The sequence below is a fragment of the Xyrauchen texanus genome, chromosome 24 (genome assembly GCF_025860055.1).
Source record: "Xyrauchen texanus isolate HMW12.3.18 chromosome 24, RBS_HiC_50CHRs, whole genome shotgun sequence".
NCBI lineage: Eukaryota > Metazoa > Chordata > Actinopteri > Cypriniformes > Catostomidae > Xyrauchen > Xyrauchen texanus.
Window position 1 is genome coordinate 18785350 of NC_068299.1, and position 25076 is coordinate 18810425.

Below are 25076 nucleotides of genomic sequence, written 5' to 3' on the forward strand. Positions count from 1 at the left end.
AGTTAAATGTTTTATGCCTGTATAATATTGTCATATATTCTTTGACTTAATTGTGCTAATGATATTGCTGTAAAATATTCAGCACCACAAAACATGGGCAGGAGAAACTGAATGTCAAACGAATAACGAGCCAACAACTTCTGGAGATATGGTAGAAGTTCAGAGTTAGTTTCATACATAACTTTATGTGGATTATACGTGCTGGTGATGAAAATTTAAAAGTTAAGTTACTTTTATAGCACAGTTCCCCACTTTATGTCACAAAACTCAATCTGGATCTGATTTTCTGCCTTATTGAGTGCACCTGAGCCCAACTCATTAGAGATTGCTCTTATTTGGCAAGCATTCATTATAAAATATGTTTTATATATGTATCTGTTGGGTTTTCATTTCTGAAACAACATACATTTATTATACATAACAGGAGGTATTTTTCCCCACTGTCTTTGATTTAAAAGTTTTGCACTGTAAAATGCAGAAAAAGACAAATTTAGTGCAACAAGTTTGGCAAAACAAACAATGAAGTGACTGATGAAACAGCATGCTGGGACAAATGTAAAGAAACAGATATGAAGAAACAGCTGCTAGCAATATACAGAGCCACACCTCACTTGTGATGGCAAATTTATTATGAATACACTTAAAAACACAAAATTGGAACCCTTATAAATCACCCCACTAAAGCAATCCCTTACCTTCAGTGAGAAAGGCTCTTGCCATAAACTAAGCTCACCACATCAACGCACTTCAACCTAATAACATACATATAACAGATATACATACAGATTAATATTGGAACTGTTGTGTACAGGTGCAAGAATAAAAATCAAATGCGCAACTCATCGGGAGAGTGAACAAATCTGAAGAGTTGATTCTGCTGCTTTCCTTCCAAACAAAATGCAAGAGAAGCACTAAATAGTTTACAGGAAAGATAAAAAAACACAACATCATCCTTATGAACACCATTTATCAATCAAATACTTAACGCACGGTTCACCAATCACAAGGGAGAGACACATGTGCTCAATTACGGAGAATCCAGCATAATATTAGCAACATAATTCTCTAATAAGAGGCGCACACCAAGCACGCTCAATAAGGAATTCGTATAGACACTTACAGACATAATAATGAAAAGAAAAGGAAAAACACATTAAAGGCATCTTATTGGTCACTTATTATTACGATGCATGCTACTTTTTTAAACTCATAGAAATTGAAATAGATACTTACATTCAAAATTATGCATGCATAAAAAATGGTTTCACTGGACCATTTAAAATGAACTAGTGAATTTAAAAATGTGCTTGAAAATTCTTAAAAGAATCTTAAAGGAAATGGTGACCATTTACAAGACCTGTACATGCTGATTATTGCCTACTTATTAAATTCTAACCTAAAATCTTGATCATTCATTTTACCCAATTATTTGATTGCATTAGTCATTCTAAAGTACAGCAAGGCAGCATTGCTTAAAGTTACTGTGTAAACCAGAATGTACTGAATAATTGAAACATTTGTCATGATCCTGTTTGTTTATATATTTTAAAATGACAATTTTACAATTTGTATTCATATTTGGTGAATCTGTAGTTGTCTTTAAAAAATGTAGTGTCTGCAAATATAAATAGCCAATGTACAGGGGACATTTAAGTCAAAATGGTCTATATATATATATATATATTGATGTTTCTCATCCGCACCTATCATATCTCTTCAGAATGAAGAGACATTCTAGGTGCTAGAATACTACCACTGTAGTATTATGGATTACTTCTTTACTGACTTTTGGGACATACAGAGCTGAAATATTCTTTTAAAAATCTTTATTTGTATTCTGCAGAAGCAAGAAAGTCAAACACATCTGGGATGGCATGGGGGTGAGTAAATGATGAGAGAATTTTCATTTTTGGGTGAATTATAACTTTGATGCTTTAGGTATCATGAACAAACAATTAACAATATATTTTCACAGCATTTATTAATCTTGGTTAATGTTAGTTAATAAAAACAGAATTGTTCATGGTTCGTTCATAGTGCATTAACGATTAATGTTAACAATTACAACTTTTGATTTTTAAAATGTATTAGCATATGTTGAAATCAACATTAACTAAGATGAATAAATGCTTAATAAGTATTGTTCATTGTTAGTTCAAGTTAACTAATGTTGTTAACTAATGTTAACAAATGGAACCTTATTGTAAAGTGTAACCGACTCATCAGTCCCAGTTCTCAATCTTTTTTTTTTTTTAAATAATAACAAAATAACTTCAATGGAAGAAATGGAAACATATGGGTTTGAACAAAATGAGGAAACTGTATTGTACCTAAAGGTTATTGACTTACTTCAGTCATTAGTATTGAATAAATAAATATGGAATGATAGCCAAATATTTTTCATTTACATTGCCTTTGTTAAAATAAAGTATTGGATAAGACTCTTCCTAAAATGTTGTCTTTATTGCATTGATTTTAAATTGTGATTGTCAATTGGTTTGTCTCAATGGGAATTAAAGTTATAAATTTTTCTACAAGCTAATTCTTATGAAATCTTACGATTTTGTCATCTAGTATGCTTGTACAAATTATTATGAGTTTGTCATGAAACTATGTCTGATTTTCTTCTTAGGCACGAATCCTTGAAACTAATATATTAAATGATTACACTTACAGCACAGTCTTACTGATGTCTACAAAATGACCCTCAACAATCATGCTGGTATGTGGGCATGAGTAAAAAAATATTATCTTGCCAATAATATATTTTAGAGCTGAGCAAAACTATAATTTTTTTTTTTGTCTTGTTAGAAATCCCCATGATTTATCCATAACTTTCAAATTTCAAGCATTTCCATGTGTAACAATGCTGCAGGCAATGACAGACAGACGAAGAGATGATGTGTGAAGATGAACCCAAGTGCAGTTATTATTATTATATAACTATATTTCAAATGTGGTTAACAGTATCCCTAACTATAACTGTGAATGAAACAAAAACATGGACATGAACCTAACTAAACTTGACAAAAACTAGACTTGACATGACTTGACTATGGCTTGACTTGAACAAAACAACAAAGTTACTATACAATACCTGACAATGGTAAACATGAGGGCTTAAATACACAGACATGGGTAACAAGACAACCAATGAACAGACAGAACTATAAACAAGATAACAAGACTATAGAACTAAGCCAATGACAAACTAGAACTGATAACAAAGTAATAAACCAAAGAACTAATGAAAACAAGACACATGAACAGGGGACACATGACAAGATCACATGAGGGAACAGGAAATCACATGAAAAGGAAAAACATGGCATGGAAACAGGAAATCATTTTCAAAATAAAAGACATGACAAACACAAAACGTGACACTGTGACTTTCATTCATTGCCAGCCCTGCAAATCACAATATAAAAAATTCCCTGGTATTTCTTGGTTTTCCATGACTGTGAGAACCCTGATGAATACACAGACACACCAAACTGTTAATCCTGTCGATAACAAGGGCACATTAATCCCATTTACTCATGACTGCTTTTCCTCAGAAAGCATCTGGAGAACATACATCACAGAAAAGACAGAAAACAAAGCACTTCCCTATCCCAAAAAGCTGAATGTTGAAAATGAAATTTGAAAGTAGTTGCAACTATTGAGAGGCAGCACAGGATAATTTCATGAAAGGAGAGTACAGGGTGTGCCTCCTGTTTCTAAAATGCAATTGATATTGTCCATGAAAACGAACAAGAGAGAAGCAAGAATGGAAAAGGGGGAAAGGTGTTTTGCCTTTAGTCATGTCTCTTTCATTCTCTGTTTTTTTTCTCTCTTTGTCCATTTCTCTCGTTCCTTCTCGAGCAGGTTTAGATGTATCCAAAATGATCTTTGGATTCTCATATGTGGGTTTACATTAAAAAACAGCAACATTAATTTCCATTATGTATTCTAATGGATTAGAGAGCTGTTTGTCAGGTCAGGTCAGGTCAGGCATCAGGTTTTAGTCAACACAGCAACCCACCTGACAAGAGCTATTATTTGTATACCCGTTACGAGCCTCGAAATTAAATGCACATAATTAGCTATTTCAGCTATGATCTAATTTATTTGGCAGCATTCCAGTTTTCTCGCCTTTGACCCCTCATTATATATTATAAGCCATCAATGGGGCAAAAGATACATTATCAGTTGTGATATCAGGTGACAGCTCACTTTGTGTGTATGCGCTTCTGAATGTGGAGGTTGAGTTTATATTTGAAAAATGTGCTGTAGAACAGAGAACAATTAAACATCTATTTGATGGGGGCACAAGTTCATTCCGGCAAACTATGTAAAGCATTTAGAAGCAGATATAGGAGGGCTTTGTCAACGTGCCATTTACTCTTTCTTAATAAGCTGGACCTAATGGAAAAGCTTTTTATTTGACTATGCTCTTTTGTAAACATTTGTGTGGCAGGGTGGAGGGCGGGGCCGGGTCGTGATCCTCAGCGCCGGTCCGTATTAGGCTAATTATGTCCCTGGTTAGGCCGACAGCAGAGGGCTGTCTAGAGGTCCGACACGAGGTGTGACCTGCCGCGGTCCCGTATAGGCTAATTATCTGTCCCTGAGGTTTAAAGGCCGACAGCAGAGGGCTGTGCGAGAGAGAGAGATCGTTAGCGGACATGTCCGCCATGTGTGTTTGTTTATGTGTACTGTTAAGTTTTTCATTAAAATAACAATTAGGGCGAAGAACTAGACGGGACTAGCGGGGGGCAAAGATACGGGAAACTAAACACAATAACCAACACCCGTGAAACGGATGTGCTGTGGTATTTATAGGGGAAGGTGCAGGTGTAAACAATGAAAGGTGATGAGACGAGTGCAGGTGAAACTAATGTGCAGGAGGATTGGAAGCGCGTGAGAAACTCGAGGAAGGGAGATGTGCATGTGAGCGAGTAGGAGCAAAGTGGGCATGAGGGCTCGAGCGAGCAAAAAGAGCGTGAAAAGCTCGAGGGGGCAGAGCGAGGGAGTGAGGTCGAGGGAGTGAGTGTGTGTGCGACGAAGCGGGGATGGGGCAGAGGAGCGGGGTTCAGTGACAGTACTCCCCTCTGAATAGGACGGCTCCTGACGGCCGCGGGAGGCGGTGCAGGATGATCGGGGACAGACAAAGGGAAGTGAGACAGTCCATGGGCAGTTCAAGGTAAGGTCAGGGGGAACATAGTGGACAGGCGGGTGGTCGGGAGATCTAGGGGCAGCCATAGGGCAGAGACTGGGTCTGGGACAGGGGGTCTGGAAGGCGACTGGAGGACAGGGACTGGGTCCGGGGGTCTGGAAGGTGACCACCGGACAGGAACAGGGTCAGGAGGCCAGGGAAGAGGCCACAGGACAGGGAGAGTGTCAGGGGGCCACCGGACAGGGTCAGGGGGCCAGGGAAGAGCCGTGAAAGGCGGAGCCGTGGAGGACTTGGGAGACAGAGCCTTGGAAGACGGAGCCGTGAGAGACTCGGCAGGCGGGGTACTGAGAGGCTGAGGAGGCGGCGCCATGGGGAGCCCAAGAGACAGGGCAGAGGGAGGTGGTGCCGCAGGAGGCTCTAGAGGCGAAGGCCTGGAAGGCTCAGGAGGCGGAGCCAATGACGGTGGCGCCGTGGGCGGCTCTAGCAAAGTAGGCCTGGAAGGCTCTGGAGGTGGAGCCGAAGGAGGCTTTAGGGGCGAAGGCCTGGAAGGCTCAGGAGGTGGAGCCGATGACGGTGGCGCCGTGGGAGGCTCTAGCAAAGTAGGCCTGGAAGGCTCTGGAGGTGGAGCCAAGGGAGGTGGCGCCGTGGGAGGTCCCCGAGGCGACGACCTGGCAGGCTCTGTAGTCTCGGGGGGTAGAGCCGTAGCAGGCTCGAGGGGCGGAGCTCTAGAAAGCTCTGGAGTCTTTGGGATCAGAGCCGTGAGAGGCTCGGGAGGTGGAGCCGTGGGAGGCTCTGGAGGGGGAGCCGTAGGAGGCTCGGGAGGCGGAGCCGTAGGAGGCTCGAGAGGCGGAGCCGTAGGAGGCTCGAGAGGCGGAGCCGTAGGAGGCTCGGGAGGCGGAGCCCTAGGAAGCTCTGGAGTCTTTGGGATCAGAGCCGTGAGAGGCTCGGGAGGTGGAGCCGTGGGAGGCTCTGGAGGGGGAGCCGTAGGAGGCCCGAGAGGCGGAGCCGTAGAAAGCTCTGGAGTCTTTGGAAGCAGAGCCGTGAGAGGCTCGGGAGGTGGAGCCGTGGGAGGCACTGGAGGGGGAGCCATAGGAGGCTCTAGAGGCAGAGTCCTGGAAGGCTCGAGAGGCTTGGGGGACGGAGCCCTGAGAGGCTCGAGAGGAGGAGGAGCCCTAAGAGACTCGAGAGACGAAGCCGTGAGAGGCTTGAGGGGTGGAGCCATGAAAGACTCGAGGGGTGGAGCCCTGAGAGGCTCGAGGGGAGGAGGAGCCCTGAGAGGCTCGAGGGGGGAAGCCCTGAGAGGCTTGAGAGGGGGAGGAGCCCTGAGAGACTCAAGAGGCAAAGCCATGAGAGGCTTGAGGGGTGGAGCCATGAAAGACTCGTGAGGCGAAGCCGTGAGAGGCTTGAGGGGTGGAGCCATGAAAGACTCGAGGGACGGAGCCCTGAGAGGCTCGAGGGGAGGAGGAGCCCTGAAAGACTCGAGAGGGGAAGCCGTGAGAGGCTTGAGAGGGGGAGGAGCCCTGAGAGACTCGAGAGGAGAAGCCGTGAGAGGCTTGAGGAGTGGAGCCATGAAAGACTCGTGAGGAGAAGCCCTAGGAGGCTTGAGAGAGGGAGGAGCCCTGAGAGACTCGAGAGGCGAAGCCGTGAGAGGCTTGGGGGGGGAGGAGCCCTGAGAGACTCGAGAGGCGAAGCCGTGAGAGGCTTGAGGGGTGGAGCCATGAAAGACTTGAGGGGCGGAGCCCTGAGAGGCTCGAGGGGAGGAGGAGCCCTGAGAGGCTTGAGGGGAGGAGGAGCCCTGAAAGACTCAAGAGGCGAAGCCGTGAGAGGCTTGAAGGATGGAGCCATGAAAGACTCGAGAGGAGAAGCCCTGAGAGGCTTGGAAGGAGGCGGAGCTCTGGGAGGCTCGAGAGGAGGAGCCTTGGGAGGCTCGTGAGGCGGAGGCCGCGAGGGCTCTGAGGGGCGAGAAGAGGCTGGCAGAGCCGTGGAAGACTCTGGGGGCGGAGCAGAACCCGGCAGAGCCGTGGAAGACTCTGGGGGTGGAGCAGAACCCGGCAGAGCCGTGGAAGACTCTGGGGCGGAGCAGAACCCGGCAGAGCCTTGGAAGACTCTGGGGGCAGAGCAGAACCCGGCAGAGCCGTGGAAGACTCTGAGGGAACCTCTGAGGTCTTGAGCACAAGACAAAACTGGGGATAAGGGGCCCTCTTCCTTCTCTTACGTCTTCGGCCAACAGGGGACGTGGCCATGGGGACGGTCGAGGCTACAGGCGCTGGCTCTGGGGCGGTCGAGGCAACAGGCGCTGGCTCGCTGACCGTGGCAGACATGGGCGCTGGCTCGCCGGCCGTGGTGGGCATGGGCGCTGGCTCGTTGGCCGTGGCGGGCATGGGCGCTGGCTCGTTGGCCGTGGCAGGCATGGGCGTTGACTCGCTGGCCATGCCAGGCTTCGAGGCTGGGGCCGTGACAGGCTTCGGGTCTAGGGCCGTGACAGGCTTCGGGACTGGGGCCGTGACAGGCCTCGAGACGGGGGCCGTGGTGTGGAGCGCTGGTTCAGTGTCTGCCTCCCCCACAGTAAACAAGGAACCAGCGTACAGTAGGGCGAGGTCAATAAACTGAGCCAGGTTGAGAGAGCAGCGACCACCAGGCATGAATGATGAGGTTGGCTCATTCAGTCCAAATTGAAAAATGGTTTTCAGAGCCACCTCATTAAAATTCACCTGGTTGGCCAGGGCACAAAAATCCACAACATAAACCTCCAAGGGTTGACTCCCTGACGCTAACCCCACGAGTCGGGCCGCTGGCTCCATAATGTCGAGGGCGGGGTTATGAGTTACACAACCGCTGCCTCGCATAAAAAACCCTTGGTCAGCGTCCGAAGAGCCATAAAACCTCTCCGGGGGTGGAGAGTGCACTGCGCTCAGAAATGCACTGGAGGCATAAACGGGCTCAGGGGCAGACACAGGTGAAATAGGGTGAAACAAATCAGAAATAGCGCATACCTGCTGCCCCTGGGCTGTGAGCGCGTGGCCATCCCTCCACACTGTAGCTCCTCGCGCCGAATGTGACGTGCTTCTCCGCTCTAGTGAGCTGCGCGAATCCTTAGCGCGGGGCATTGTGACTGTCAACGGTGAGGTTGGTTATTTTGTAACCTGCACACACACACACAAGATGAGACAGTCACAATGTCAGATGAAACTGCTTTATTAATAGAAAGCAGTGCAGGCAAAAGTACAAAGGGCAAATCCAGTGAAGAGTTGTCGAGGGAAGCATAGGGTCAAAAGCCGGGGAATCAAAGTATCGTAAGGGGCAAATCCGGGAGAGAGTGGTAAACGAGAGCGGGAGGTCGAGCCGGAAAACAGTTAACAATTAGGGCTGAAGAACTAGACGGGACTAGCGGGATCAAAGACAGCGGAACAAGGGAGCTGGCAAGCTAAGGGGTAAACAAGAGGAGGTCAGAACTAGACGAGACTAGCGGGGGCAAAGATACGGAAACTAAACACAATAACCAACACCCGTGAAACGGATGTGCTGTGGTATTTATAGGGGAAGGTGCAGGTGTAAACAATGAAAGGTGATGAGACGAGTGCAGGTGAAACTAATGTGCAGGAGGATTGGAAGCGCGTGAGAAACTCGAGGAAGGGAGATAACCTACGAGCATGTGAGCGAGTAGGAGCAAAGTGGGCATGAGGGCTCAAGCGAGCAAAAAGAGCGTGAAAAGCTCGAGGGGTGGAGCGAGGGAGTGAGGTCGAGGGAGTGAGTGTGTGTGCGACGAAGCGGGGATGGGGCAGAGGAGCGGGGTTCGTGACATTTTCACAATAATTGTTTACTTCTGGTCACTCTCCAATGCGTGTACATGAGGGGAATCAGTTCACTCTGCCTATTGCATGACGTAAGCGTACTGACATGTTCAAGTCAAGTCAAGACATTTTTATTTGTATATGTATACCGCCTTTCCCAACACACATCGTTTCAAAGCAGATTTACGGAAGATCAGGCATTAACAGAAAATAAAACTATAATGTATATGAGTCATCATTGTGTAATTAGTTAAAATACGATTGTGATTTGTGTTTAAAAATAAGTAATTAATTAATAATTGTATTTATAACCCCAGTGTGCAAGCCAAAGGTGACTGTGGCAAGGAACACAAAACTCCATAAGATGTTGGTTAATGGGAGAATAATAATATTGGGAGAGACCAGACTCACTGTGGCTAACATCATGAATATAATGTAAATATTACTTATGTATAGTTAAAGTCATGGTTTAAAATGATTAAACTAAGTAAGTGTTAAGGGTCAGTGTTTAAACACAGATTTTGTATAAACTGTAAGATTAATGACAAATGTCTTTGAAGTCCACCTGTATTATCTGCAGAAGTTCATATAGATGCAATGTCCTTGTTAATTTTCTGATGAATGCTTTTGTTGGCAATTGATAGTCAATGTATTCCATTTCAAGAGTGTAGTCCATCAATAGACCGAGGTGATGCAGGTAGAGATCAGTGAGGTGCATCGTAGTTCAACCTGGCCGGTAATTTTGGTGTGGTCCATCCTAAGTCCAAGGTTCAGACAATGGCATATGAAGTATCCCATGTATTATGGTTGGAGTTGGCATCAGTTCATCCTCTGAAGCCAAAATAGAATGAAGTGATGTTTGGCTAGCACCGACTGCATTTAGTCATCATCACACAGCAACACGTAGATCCTATTCTAATCCTATTTTTGACATAAATGGGAGATTTGAAATCTGTCTATAATTAGCCAGTTCTCCAGCATCAAATTGTAGCTTCTTAATAAGCGGTTTGATAACTGCCAATTTAAAGTTTCTTGGGACATGTCCTAAGGTTAGTGAGGAGTTAATATTATTAAGAAGAGGTTCTTAATAACTGTAGATAGAGCTTTAATTGTTCCAATTTGATTTCTGTCTGTAGCTACAGACACTATCCTTCCATGCACCAAGAAATATTTCTATTTTTGTATTCTTCCACATGCGCTCCATTTTCCAAGCTGCTCTCGAGAGAGCATGAGGGTGAGCATTGTACCATGGCTTTTTTAAGAGCTTAGTTGGTATTGGATCTAACAAACATGTTGTGGCTTTTGATGGTTCAATAAGTTTTGTTAGCTCTTTATGACCTATGACAGTGAAGGATTGAAGTTGCACATGAGGAAAAGTTTGAGACACTGTTTTCTGAGGTGCTATGATAGATGATTGCATAGTCCATATGTGATTTCTGATTATTTCAATTGTATCTGTAAAGAAATTCATGAAGTCATTACTCTTGTGCTGCGATGTAATATCTGGTTCTGTTGAGGCTTTAATCCTAACCAATTTAGCCACAGTCCTGAATAAACACCTAGGATTGTTGTGGTTATTTTCTGTGAGTTTACTCAAATATGCTGACCTGGCAGCTTTTAGTGCCTGTCTGTAGCTACAGACACTATCCTTCCATGCACCACGAAATACTTCTAATTTTGTATTCTTCCACTTGCGCTCCATTTTCTGAGCTGCTCTCTTGAGAGCATGAGTGTGATCATTGTACCATGGTGCAGGGCTTATTTCTTTAATTGTCTTTAATCGAAGGGGGGCGACACTATCAAGAGTGCTAGAGAAGTCTGCATTTATATTTTTTGTTATTCCATCAAGTTCTGCTGGGCTTTGGGGTGTACGAGATAGATCTGGAAGCTTATTAGTGAAGCTATCTTTAGAGGTTGAAAGAATAGTTCTACCTAAACGATAGAGTTAGGTAACATTAGCTGATCGCATCATACAAGAGATGAAGTAATGAGCCAAGATGTCATTGCTCTGCTGCAGAATTTCTATATTATCAACATCAACTCCATATGACAATTAAATCTAGCATATGATTATGGCAATGAGTTGGTCCTGTCTCATTTTGTCTGACTCCAAGAGATTTAAGAATATCGATAAATGATAATCCCAATGTGTCATTTTCATTATCTATGTGAATTTTGAAGTCACCAACAATAAAAGCTCTATCTACAGTAAAAACAAGATCTGATAAAAAATTTGTAAATTCACCAACGAAATCAGAATAAGGCCTGGGTGATCTGTACACTGTAGCAAAGGTAAAAGACAACATCGTTTTTCTTATTTATTTGTGACTGTGTCAGGTTTTAGTCAAACTGAGCACATCCAATCTATGATCGCTAATAATTTAATTAACAATTATTGCTTTGGTAGAAAGAGATGTAATGTTTAATAGCTTTATTTTTCTATGATGTTTATTTTTAATTTGTTTGTTTTGTTCAAGTTTGACCTTAATAAAAAAAAAATCGAAATGATTGTTCAAATGTAAGCCAAGCAATGAAGCTTGTAAACACCATTCTCTTGTGAACAAATTGGGCTGCACTTTAGGTTGTATTGCGTCAGTTCACTGATTCCCATCATGTATGTGCATTGGTGAGTGAGCAGAAGTAAACAATTATAGTGAAAAGGACTTATAAATATCGATCTGTTTCTCAACAGATCATATCGCTTTAGAAGACATTAGTTTAACAACTGGAGTCAAATTGATTACTTTTACTTTGTAAAATTGTCTGTGCTTTTTTAAGCTTTAAAGTGCTGAATAAGTTGCATTGTATGGACCTACAGAGCTGAAATATTCTTCTAAAAATCTTTGTTTGTGTTCTGCTGAAGAAAAAAGTCATACACATCTGGAATGGCATGAGGTTGAGTAAATGATGAGAGAATTTTCATTTTTATGTGAACTAGCCCTTTAATTACAGTAAGGATATGATAAAGTATTTTAAAATTGACAAATAACAAGCTTCAGCTTTAAGGTCACCAATGATGAAAACATACACTGAAAACAAGCAAATATGACCAGAAATGCTGCTTTACTCAGTAATTAAATCAAAAGCAAAACATAGTCTATACTGAGTCCCTTTTTACTTCATTAGTTTTAGTTCATTTAAAGTTTTCGTATTTGAAGCCAGTGTGCCAATGGCAGAATGTGCTCCTTTGAACTTTGCAAAAATCTTATCCTCAAGCATTTCAATTTAACCTGCAGAACAAACTTCCCTGCCTCTTGTGGTCTGCGCTAAACTGATTTTCATTTTAATTAATGCTCTAGATGACCACAGCTGCTCCTGGAGCCTTCTATTAGAGGTCTTCTAAATGGGCCCATTGAGGAAATACAGAGATTCACATGCACATGTAGTGGCCAAAGGCCTGCAAGCATGCCTTCACATACTGTATATATAAAGTTAAGGGAAGACATGTTCATATGCACAAAGCACACCCACACACATACTGTAGTAATTGCTATACAGGGGAGGTTCATGGTTTGTAAGTCCTCAAATATGGTTTTGACCAGTGCATTACTCAACATCCATAATGCACATGGTGCTTTCTTATAAACTCAAGCTTGGGCAGCGCTCCAGATAGGGGTTGGAAAAAGAACACTGATGGTGGTTTCAGTAGAGACAGCCTGCCACTTCATCCCAAGCCAGTAGACAGCTGGGTGTTAGTCAGCTTTGCTACAGTGTACACTTTGGGTTGCAGCCACATCAGTGTGTCTGTGCATGTTGTTTTTTTTTATATATATTCTTGCTGCCCATTTCCTCTGAAATCCAATCTGGGGTTTAGGGTTTCTTCCTAGCCAGATGTTTGTACCACCCCTCTCTCTCTCTCTCTCTCTCTACACACACACACACACACACACACACACACACACACACACACACATACAGAACAGACCTGTTTTGGCTTCCCCATGGTCATTCCGGGCCTGAGAGTGTAATGGCTCAGACTTTACTACACTGACATGAATACCTGTCTGCAGTGCGGAGTTCTTTTTTATTTGAACTTTTACTGTATGTCAGTTGCCTTTGGCTTCATGAAAAAAACAAGTGTAAAATACAGTGTACCTACAAAAAGGTGTTTGAGACTGCAGAAAAGTCATATATGTGAAGTGTTGCTTTAATGATTTGAAGGCACAACTAGTACATTTTATGGCTGCTGTTGTTTGTGTGTTTATGAGGATTTTTTTACAAACTGGTAATTACAAGGATATTATGCTAATAATGTGGTTTATGAGGACATTTCTAGTGTTCCCATAATTTAAATAGCTTAAAAAATATACTAGACAATGTTTTTTTGAAAATGTAAAAATGCAGAACAATTTTTGTGAGGGTTAGGTTTTGTTAGGGGATAAAATCTATAGTTCCCCGTCTGTCGCTCACTTCGACGTTGTGTCGAAGAAGCAACACTAGGGGTCTCTCTTGAGCACCGAATATGCCTCTGATCCATGAAAAAAGGCCAATGGGAATTAGGCAGACAGTATTTGCATACCCCGCCCCCGGACATACGGGCATAAAAGCGGGAAAATACGTCGAGTTCATTCAGAAATTTTCGGAGCCGATGGTCGTGTATGCAGTGAGTTACATAACCCTTCCTGTTCCTCTGACGCTGCCTGCTGTTGGATCTATGGCGCATTTCAGTGGCTTTCTCCTTCTCTGCACGGCAGCGCAGTTTGCCCCTGGGTGCTTCGACAGCACAGTTAAAATAGTTATTTTCTCTAAAAGAGCAAATACACAGCTGGCGTTGAGTGTCCTTTTCAGGACGCGTCTTTTTAAAGACGTGGTTCCACCTCTGTGTACTTTCTGGATGCGGTTAATTTCTCCCCACCTCTGACCGTCATAAAAGCTGCCTTCAGTGCCTGGGCTGAATGGTTTATGTTCTCAGGGTAAATCCCCTTGAACCACCCATCTCCCCGACACGCTTGCTTGCTTCTGTCCAAGCTCGGGATGAGTGCGGCCCACTTCACGGCCAGTCACTTGAGCTCCCAGTATTGGATGACAATATCGCCGCTGCGTCGGAGAGCGTTACAGCGGTGTCTGATGCTGATGACTCGTCTGGGCCGCCACCTTCGGGTCTGCTCGCCCAGTCTGAGCCTGATGCACGTAGGTCCGCTATGCATTCCCGGGTACTGCAAGCGCATGGCTGGACCGGAAAACCCGAACTCCCACACGGCTACTTGATTGGTTCCGCGGGCATGTGCGCCACTCACAGCAGCACCTGCAACCAACACCAGGCCAAGGCACTTCAAAACTTGCACTTGGGTAATCCTGTTCTTGATGTGCTGCAGGAACTGCCCTCAATGACCGATCGCACCCCCCGGGCCAGGAAGGTCAGAAACACCAGCACTCGAATGGGCGATGGTCACCCTTGTGGTCCAGAAACGTAATATATGGACTGCACCTGGTCGAAATACGGGAGGTAGACAAAGCACGCTTTCTCGAATGCCCCTGTCTCCCAGATCCATCCATTCGGTGGCACCGTTGACGACTCCACCCAGCAGTACTCAGCGGTGAAAAAGCAGACGGAGGCATCCTGCCCCACCGCAAACCTGCTGCCAGGGGCCATGCCCCGTCTGCTCGCCGAGGGCGTCCTCCTGCGGCTTAAAAAAAAAAAACTTGCTGCTCCGCCTCAACCAAGAGTGGGCCCAGCTCTCAGCCCCAGCGTTGAGCACCCCGCAGGAAGTGCGCGCCCCCCGTTTCACGGACCCCTTCAAGGACCCGGAAGGCTCCCAAGCGCTCCTGAGACAGATGACCCAGAGATCGAGATGTTTGCTCCGTTGGTTGATTGGTAAACAGACCACTCCGTTCCCCGGTGGAGGGCCGGAAAGAGAACCTTCAGTTAAAGGTATTTTTTGCACGTTTTTCACTAAAAGAGCAATTTCCTCTTTCTGGGTCACCTGGCCCGCAAATGACGTTCTCACGGCATTCTGCAGCCACACCTCAACAGTTCCGGCATGCTGGACGCGGACCCTCCGCCCTCAGCCCCATGACTGTTCCCCGGCCGGCCGGTTCTGATGAGTCCAGAAGATGCCGCAACAGGAACTCATCCTCAGTCACGAACCCGCTCCCTGCCGGGAGTGCAGAGCGAGGTAAGTGCTTGGAGTCTTTTCTCAGCACTAGAGCCTCGGGACGCGTCCGCGCCTCCCGACGCCATACTACCTGCTCCACCCCACAGCGAAAATAATCGTCCCTTTAGTGCCCCTGGCACGGAGCTTGGATGTGTGGCTTTCACTTCCCAACCCGTCACTCTGGCTGGCCAGGACCATTCGACTTGGTTATGCAATTCGGTTTGCCAGGCCCCCGCCCCCCTTCACGGGCGTCTGCTTCCCCACAATACACGGCGAACATGCCAAATCCCTGCACGCGGAATTCGCTACTCTTCTACTCAAAGACGCGATAGAGCCTGTCCCTCCAACCTAGATGAAGAAGGGTTTCTACAGCCCTTACTTCATCGTACCCAAGAAAGGCAGCGGCTCACGACCGATCTTGGACTTGCGAGTTTTCAACCGTACCTTTTGAAACCGAAAACAGGAACAAAGTCCCTTTCAATTGTTCCAGACTGAAAATTGTAAATGCTGGTAAGCAGTTAATAATCGGTACATTTTGTTCTGTTAATATTTTTACGAAGAAAAAGACCATAGGGTTTATGACTGTTAATTTTCAGAAAACACCACTTCCTGTTGCCTGAAAAAAATTAGGCTTCTCTTCTTTTAGTAGAAAAGTATTAGCATGTGCTTTGATCCTGAAGGAAACTGCTGCATCACACATTTCTTTACCTAATTTCACATTGTGGGTGTAACTTTACTTGACTTGCTGATGAACTTTCTATATTTACTACACATACACTGTATATACAGTACATGCATTGTTATACAAGGAAAATATTACAGGTGGAAAATGTATCAGTCATTTCCAAGTCTTCACTGAATTATTGTTATATATGATGCATTTTTTTTTACTCCAATGTTGGTTATTAAATCGATTGTTTCTCTTGTGAGATCTTGCAACACTACAATTGGTATATCAACCACCATAAGCACCTTGAGTACTATCATTTGGAAAAGAACATTATTAACTGTCTGTTATTTAAATCTAACCGCTTATAATTTGGAGGCTGTGGAATGTCTGAACCAAAATTAAAAAATACTGTTTCTGCTCAGAACAAACCCAAATAAAATACATTTAGTTTTTGGTCCCTGATCATGACATTGGTTTATACACTAATTGAAGTTGCTCTTTCATGTGACACACTAATCTTCGATGGCCCCTCCCCAACTCTTTACCCAACTCTCCAAACCTCTCCTCTCTTCTTTGCAAGACCTCATTTCCTTTGTCCCTCCCTTCATTCCTCCATTCTCTTTCCAGTCTTTCAGAGACAGACAGCCATTCTTCCTCATTGTCTTTCGCAAAGAATGGGGACTATAGATTTGTTCCCTTTTTAATATGGCTGCTTTTTATTCCCAATTCATCCAAATTAAATTGGTCACAACCCACCTGGTGTTGCCCTGTCTTCAGTGTGTCTCATGGATCATTCAAAGCCTCTCCAGCCAAACTTCACAACCTCTGCTGACCTTGTGTCTTGCTAGTATGAGGCTATTGTGGCTCACACAATAAAATATGCCATCCCCAATAGCTTGGTGTGCAAAGAGGTGGGGCAGCTGGGGTTGAAGCCCCAGCCCCTTTCCTCCCTCAATCTGAAAGTACCCATCCGATCATCAATAATAATAGTAATAATAATAATAATAATAATGGTAAAGAAAATAAAAGTAAAGTAGAAAAGAAAAGAAAAGAAAATTTATTGTTTTTTTGCTAAGCCTTCAATACATTTATAAAAACTAAAACACAATTGCTACCACATTTATGAGTAGGCCTACTGATAAAACATTTCTGATTTTGAAGTGTTGCATATTGTATTTATATTAATGTCACTTATTGTGTATATTGTTTATATTTTTGTATCTTGCTTTTATTCGGTAAAGTGCTTTAAGAAGCTACATTTAAAGGCACTATATAGAAATGTAATAATAATAATAACGTATTACAATATTATTGTTATATTATGTCTTTACAGTTTGAATTGTGCTGCATTACTTGCAGTATGTAGACACATTTTATGACAAATAATCTGTGAAAAACAGAGATAGTTAACACATACAGTATATGAATATTATAATAATAGAAAAACAATAAGTAAAATGTATTTTTTATAAAAATTCCAATTTAAGATACCATAAATATTTTGAAGAGGTAAGTGTGAAAGAAGAAGGTGTAGATGACAAACCTATTAGGCAGGAAGAAGCGATTAAGGTATTAAAAAGTTAAGAGATAAAAATATTTTTTACTGGAAATGAAGGAGATGATGGGAATATTTGGGAAAAAAAATTATTTGGAACACCAGTTGCATCTAGTCATCAAGACTTTCAAAAACACAACAAAAAGAAGAGTCCTACTATTAATAGTAGTGCAGACGTGATTTATAAAGCAAATTAATGGATGTTTAAATACTTTTAAAGCAAACAGTGTTGGCTAGATGAGTATTTGATCTAATTCATTGAGTTTTTTAAGTACCCTGTTTTCTGTCCTTCTGCCCCTTCAGAGGTCTTTGCACATCACTGCCCTAGAGACTACCCTCAACTTTCTAAAGGGTCCCCTTTAGACCATTAGTGGTGCATTGTTTACTTCCAGCCTCTGCCCCCCGCATCAGCCCTCAGCCAAACCCAAGCAAATTGGAGCTTTTAATTAGCATCCTCTTTTTCCATCCCACCACCCTCTGTTCCAGAGAATGACTCTTGTATTTTTGGTCATAGTCATGCCACGTCCTAATGCGTCTGGATCCTCATAGACAGCCTCTCACTGTTGTTTATTAGCCAGATCCATTCGCCACAAGTCCCCACCATCACCCCAGACCTGCCACTATGCCCACTCTCGCTCTCCCTCCACCTCTCCTTTGTGCTGCCATATGAATGGATTTGATGGTTGATAATTATGCCTGTCCTTTTGACATGAGGATCCACGGCCTGCACTTGTTAAGCCAGTAATTAGCCTGTCCTCCTTATTTATAGAGAAAGTACAAATTATCCCTTCTAGTGGGCACTGGCCATTCCCCACTCTCTCACTCGCTTTCCACTCTCTCTTATTCTTACAGTTTCTCACTCGCTACTTTCTTTCTCTCCATTCTCCTTGTATTCCTCAGCACTTTTGATAGGCTGAAAGCAGCTGCACTAAAGCAAGATAAAGCTGCACCATCAGGATGATGAAGAGTGTGGATGGAGAGGCGCTGTGCCAAGCACAAAGGCCACAGAGAAGCTGCGAAGGTGGCGTGAGGACAGCTGAAGAATGCCGTGCTGCTCTAGGATGAATAGCTCTCATTTGTGAATATGCAGATCTGTGTGGAGTAGAGTAAGGAGAGGGGAGAAATAAGAGGCATTGAGTAAAAAACAATCCACAGATCACAGCAAATAAAGTTTGGAGGCCAGAGGAGCTGATGATAAACATGGAGGTATTTAAGTAGATGTTTGTGTTGACATGGGCTACAGAAGAGAAGCTTGGTCCTCATTTTCTCTGCTCATCTCAAAGGGGGTAATTAAGCTGTGGGCTGCACTGACTGATCTATTAAAATAATGATCAGATTATGGGTCTCAGGTTCAGGTCCACTCCACTGGCTTGACTTTACCGGGCTTCTCCGTCTGGCAGCTGCATGAAACAGTTGCACAGAGCTGCCCTCCCCATTAAAGATCTGCATAATTTCAACTGCATGCCACAGCATTATTCAATTACCACCTTATCTGAACATTGTTTACAATTGTTAGAAAAAAGAGAAGTGATCTGTATGAAGCTTGTCATTGCAGACCATTTACCATCTAAAATCATTCAAAGCTTGTATATTCGATGCACTTTGCCTGTTCTGTTTCTTCTCCCCAATTCTGTTTTACAGGATTTCAAAAGATTCTCTTCTTTTAAAGAGGTCAGGAATAGTTGTGACCCCTCGTCATCCCTTTCACCTTCTTGCCTCTCTCAGTGTCCTCTTTAGCCAGAAAAAAAATGATTTGCTCCAGTATTGCAGGAGAACAGTATTCACAAAATTTCTCACTCCCATACGTCAAAGACTGATGCCTTTGCAAGAGCCTAGTGCATCAATCTACAGACGCCAAAAGCACCCTCTAGCATCAGTTTCCGACGCAACCAGCAAGTGCATTCTTTTCAACGATAAACCTTTGATGTCGATTGGCACGTTGGGCATTACAATTTTAGAACTGTTTAATTATACATTGGTGTACAATTTTGTCATAGTGACATACTGTATGTCGGGAGAATGATTTTCATTTAATTTGAAATCAGCAACATATATTCACAGTGGTTAATATTTAATCTGTTGTTTAACTGTCTATTTAATCTGTCGGTACACATCATGCACTGCAGAAGTGACCCATTTCATCCTGGGTATATTCAGAGTCTTACAATTATATTATGTGAAGAACAAACCTAAATGTAAGATTTTAGTCACCGATCACGGTCACCCCGTGTCCAATTTAACATATCCTGCAGAAGTTTCAACACATTCAAAATGTTCCACCTCACGTGTAATGATACGGGTTTGACATCAGAGACTCTCGTGTATCTTCTGATCGATTGTTAAGACCTCAAGTTCGGATTTACATGTACTTTTTTAATAAGACGTGCCGATAGAATCAGGATGACACAGGATCAGGATGCCTTCATGGAGGGAGAATATTTTTACTGATTAAAACCTTCAGTTTCACTCTGCTACTCACACAATGACATTGTATGTTTTGGAATATTATTATTGTGCACTTTTAAAAATAACTGATTGTAACTGTACTTTATCTGCTTGTTACGACTTTTCTATTGTTGAGAAATGGTTAGGTTTAGGCATAAATGTGCTGTTGGGTGCTAAAAAATATCTATCAATTGTGAAATGTATATCAAATTATGAATATCTAAGAGTTTCTTTCATGTTTTATATTGCTAACTTAGGTTTAGAAAATGGGTTGGGGATCTCCCAGATAGCACACATACTTCTTTGAGATGTCTGTTTTAGATATTTTCATCTGGAAAGCATCACAATCTAATTAACGTCTGCTAAACATTTTAAAAAGATGTCTTATTGACATCCGAGATGTTCTTATTGACATACGTTTTATAGACGTTTTGCAGGTGAGCAAACAACCTAAAAAATATGTCTTCCAGATGTAAAGGACACATCAAATAGATGTCTGGGCTAAAATATTAGATATGATTGTATAATGTAATATCACACTAATATATTTATATGTATTATAAAACATTGAGGTTAAGCACACAAAATAATATTAAAAGATTGATAACTGATCACAAAGTTTTCTTGTTGACACCTTTGGCATCATCACGCAGACGGACGGCTTCTGCATAAGCGTCAAAATTGGATGCTTAGAGATTGAGAACGGGTTGGTATTCATGTGGTCCCCTCCCCTCATGACGCAGTCCTCTGCCCCTAAGAGCCTCTCGATCAATAGAGATGTAAATAAATTCAAACAGTTGCCAGACCTTTGTCTACATCTTACATTTGAGAGGCATCCGGATCTTTTTTGTGGGGCTGCGAGTTTTAATCTGTTTAGCTTCAGTGTTCCGGGATTCAATGCACTCTTTTGACCAAATAGCAAGGATTACCATTCTTGGTCAAGTTTTATCTCTTTTCTGAGTATTTTATTTGTTTTGACAAATGACTAGTATATTCACTGTACATTTTTACTCTAACTTGGACAAAATATAAATTAGTTCAAATTAGGTGTTTCATAATGTGTTTCATTTATGGTTAATTATTACGCTGTTCTTTGTTTATAAGAATGGAACTAGGGCTCTTTATCTCACCATAAATTATGTAGAGTGGGCACATAAGCCACACTTAAAACATGTATGAATGTCATTGTATTAGATACTCTTGCGAAATGCCAAACCAAATGGTGATTATTTTAAAGAAAGAAAGCACAAACACACTTCTCAAGCAAAATATTTTATTTCAAAATATTTCACATTTGAACTGACTTCATGCATCCACTAAAACGTACCTTAGGATGGCTGAATAAAAATAATTGCAAAAATGACTAGAAAAGTGTTAGTTCTGAGAAAAGGTCTATCGTCATTGGTTGATATATCTATGCAGTATATTATCTATATTATCTATAGCAACAATATGTACATTTATATTATATATATATATATATATATATATATATATATATATATATATATATATATATATATATATATATATATGTACATGTAAATGTTGGCTTAAGTGTTCAAATATTGGAGGCCTCTGGATATGATCTGGTGTGACAACACACATGTATGTGTCATTTGTATAACATTGTCTGATTTTTTTTTCTTTTCTTTTTTTTTCCTCAAGGCATTGTGACAGCATCTCATGTTGTTGATGGCCTACCTGCACCCTACTCGGGCAATGTAAATCTGTACCTTCCAGGGTCTTGCCTTACTCTTTATACCTGAAAAAGCACTGTAAACACCTTTCCTTTCAATTAAAATCTGGCACCCAGAAGACTCTGAACACACACACTCACACACATATTCATGAATTGAAACACACACACATGCACGCAAGAATCTTGCATGCAAACTCATCACAGACATACATGTGACAATTAAGTTGATGATGCAAAGAGGTACAAAATTACAAATGAGTAGTTAGATAATTGGTTGTTAAAATATAGTACAATGCAATACAGTTTAACACTTATGTAGTCATAAAAGTATTGGTTTGCATATTTGTAAGTACCGTGTAAAAAAGCAGTTCCTCCAGTGTTATTACAGTCAAGTACAAATTGTATTATTTTTTTTCTTTCCCCTTTGGTGTGACATTCTGTTTGTGTAATGTTTTGAAACAGTTATATGTGTCTATTTGATTTCAGTATTTTAAACATGCTTTTAAAACAGTCTGTGAGGTCAGAGTCATTAAAACATAATGAGACAAAAACTAATTGTGGAAAAGGCCTATGAAAAATGTTTCATATTTAATGATACATTGGGTTTGCTAGTAACTTTCACCAAAAGCCATGTGATAATTCTGATCTGTGCATGCTGACATTACAGGCACAGGTTTACACTTTCATGACATGTTGTTCTATATTTTTCTTCTCATCTGTTTTTGGAACAAGCCCCATTCTCTACAAACATTCTGCTTAGCCCACAAGGGATTAGCTGAGGTTTCCCCATTGTCCCAAACAGGAAGTCAAACTTAATAAACACCTTTAACGAGTGATTGACAGACTTTTAAACAAATGCTCACTATGTGTGCAGTATAGCAATCCCATTTTTATTTGTAGCATTCTGAATGATTTAGGAACCCAACTGACATGTTTGGTGACCGTTTGGAAGCATTAAAAGCATTGGTGAGCTCTGTGTATATCTATGTGAGCTTAATTACAAGAGCCCAGCTTGTAAATTAAAACTTCATATTCAAGCAGAGTGTTGCTGCCTGGAGGGATCTCCTGCCTTTTATTTCTGGATCTCAGACCCAAACCCTGCTGCGTTTTTGGACAGGGTCTGTGGACGTCTGTGGCCCAACCCATCCCAATGCCACTCAGGCCTGTTTCTCTCTGGGCCATCATGCTTGAAGCCATGGAAATATGTTGCTATGTGAATGAGTGTGTACTTTAGTGTATGTGTGCAACAGTGTATCTCCAAACAAGCTAGAGAGAAGAATGAAGGTAAAGAATGTTGAAGTGTGCTAGGTAGCCACCAGAAATGTAATTAATGAGCAAATTTCTCATGATTAAGTTATATTAAGTTGTACCCCTGAGCCCGCAGCCATCAGGTACTGAGTGAAGGCTGGATAACAGGACTGATTAATAAAAAAATAAAAAGTACACACACTCTGCCACTGTATCATCTCGAGGCCTACACCATCATTCACCCTACAGTAATTAAAGCCAGTCTGCCTGAACTGGAAATCAACTAATACTGCATGGTTTAAAGGTGATGTATGTATTTTTCTTTTTAATGTATAGTTCACCCAAAATGACAATTCTGTTTTATATGCTCACCCCCATGTCTTTCCAAACCTGTATGACTTTCATACATGGAAGACAAAAGGAGATATGTAACAGAATGTCAAATCTGCTCTGACCCTTGTGATCTTCAACTTTTGTTATCATTATTTTCCAAAAAAGTGAATGGTGACCAAGGCAAATCAGCTTGGTCATTCTGCAATTCTTTTTGTATTCCATTGAAAAAGAAACTAATATGGGTACTGATATGAGGGTAAGAAACTAATGTTCAAATGCAAATTAAACTTTTCAAAAAACTAGAACTATTGAGACTTCTATAAGGTCTGTTCTTAGATGCAGCCACAGCTCGGCAAAATGACATGCAGAAGTATTTGTCTATGAAAACATGGGAAATGGTGGCTTTAGTAAAATGGGTGTGGGGGATCAGATTTCAAAATTGAGGCTTATGAAATAATAAATAAAAATCCCTGCAGCAAATGCTTGCTGGTGTCTGCAGCTGACTAGCTTAAGCACATGGCATGAGGTGGGCATTGTCTTTATAAGATGGCACTTCATAAAATGGCATTAGCCAACATTGATGGGACTTGAAGCTTCATCCTGCTGGGTTTAGGCCCAGCGTATTTGCCAGCACACATTATTATAGTGACATCTGCTTTACATGTCCTGCACCCTGGAGCATACCTAAACAACTAATTTCAGTTCTATTCTCTCCACAGACTCTTCCCACCTCCCCTTTCCCAGCCTCCAGAGCAAAGGGTGTGTAACTCATTTTGTTTCTCTCTCTCTCTCTCTCTCTCTCTAGCATATGGTGTCATTTCTCTCTCTTTCTCTCCTTTCCACCCTTCTCTCTCTCTTTGTAGCCCTCTGGCCAGAGATGTCTTGCACAACAGAGGGCTTCACTTTATCAATCAGCTATGGCACAAACACTTAGTGCATTAAAGCAACTTTCAAGCTCTTCATTGAGGAGGCATGTCAATTACTACTAAATCAGTCGCCTTGACAAAAGAGCAAATTACCCAACAACCACAACATTTTCTGAGGGCCCGACGAGGAAGTTGACACAAGCCTTTTTTATTTAATTTTACCAATGACATACATTTATGGGTAGTTGACATGCTGTATAACAGCACTGGAGACATCTCATCTGTAGCAAGCCTTGCATGAAACCCAGTGCTCACTGAAAGTGACGCAATTGCAGGGTTCTTTCTAGCCTGAACCTCGTCAGGTGTAGGAGAACAGACTGACTACATTCTTTGGTCATGTGTAACATCATGGCTACTGTGTCCATTGAGTCCCAACTGCTCCAAATGCATCAGCAACAGATGTATGTGCTTGCATGCCTATGACTCTGATTGACCTAGCAACAGCCATGATTTTACAACAAACACCTTGGTTAAACAATGGTTACTGTAGTAATATCATGGTTCATTTCCATAGGTTAGGTGGGATTCAAGTGATGTGAGCGTGAAGCGATCATCTGTGTTCCAGAACTGCTTTCGGGTCTTTGAATAATGTATAACGTGTGAATAAGAGCAGCCGGTGGACTTTCTGGAGCTCTCCTAGGGTAAGATGGTGCCCCCCTAGGGAGTTGGTACCCTACGCAGACTGCTTATAGGGAGCAGCGGTACTGCAAATAGTATCTGCCACTATTTAAATACCATCCACCATTATGCCATCTTTAAAAGTACAAATATTACATGTAGTCTCAATTAATATGAGCTCAAACTGCATGTGCAGAAGAATTGTAAACATTTTTGTTCAAATACATTTTGCATTTTAATTTTAGAAAGTTACACCACAGGACAATGTCGAAACTGTTTGAAATTTAACCAACAAAGGTCAACTGCCCATCGAATGCAACAGATACAAATATATTGTGTGAACATTTTGAAGTTATAAGACCTTTTTACAAAATGGATTACCTATTGCATGTTTTTAGATACCAAATTTAAGTCTATTAAGTAGTTTACACTCCTTTTGCACTCCTTTTGAATTTGAATATAATTACTCATTTAAATATGTAATGTAATGAAATTACAAGTGCTAGATATTTTGGTAGTCTTATTGTGTAATCCA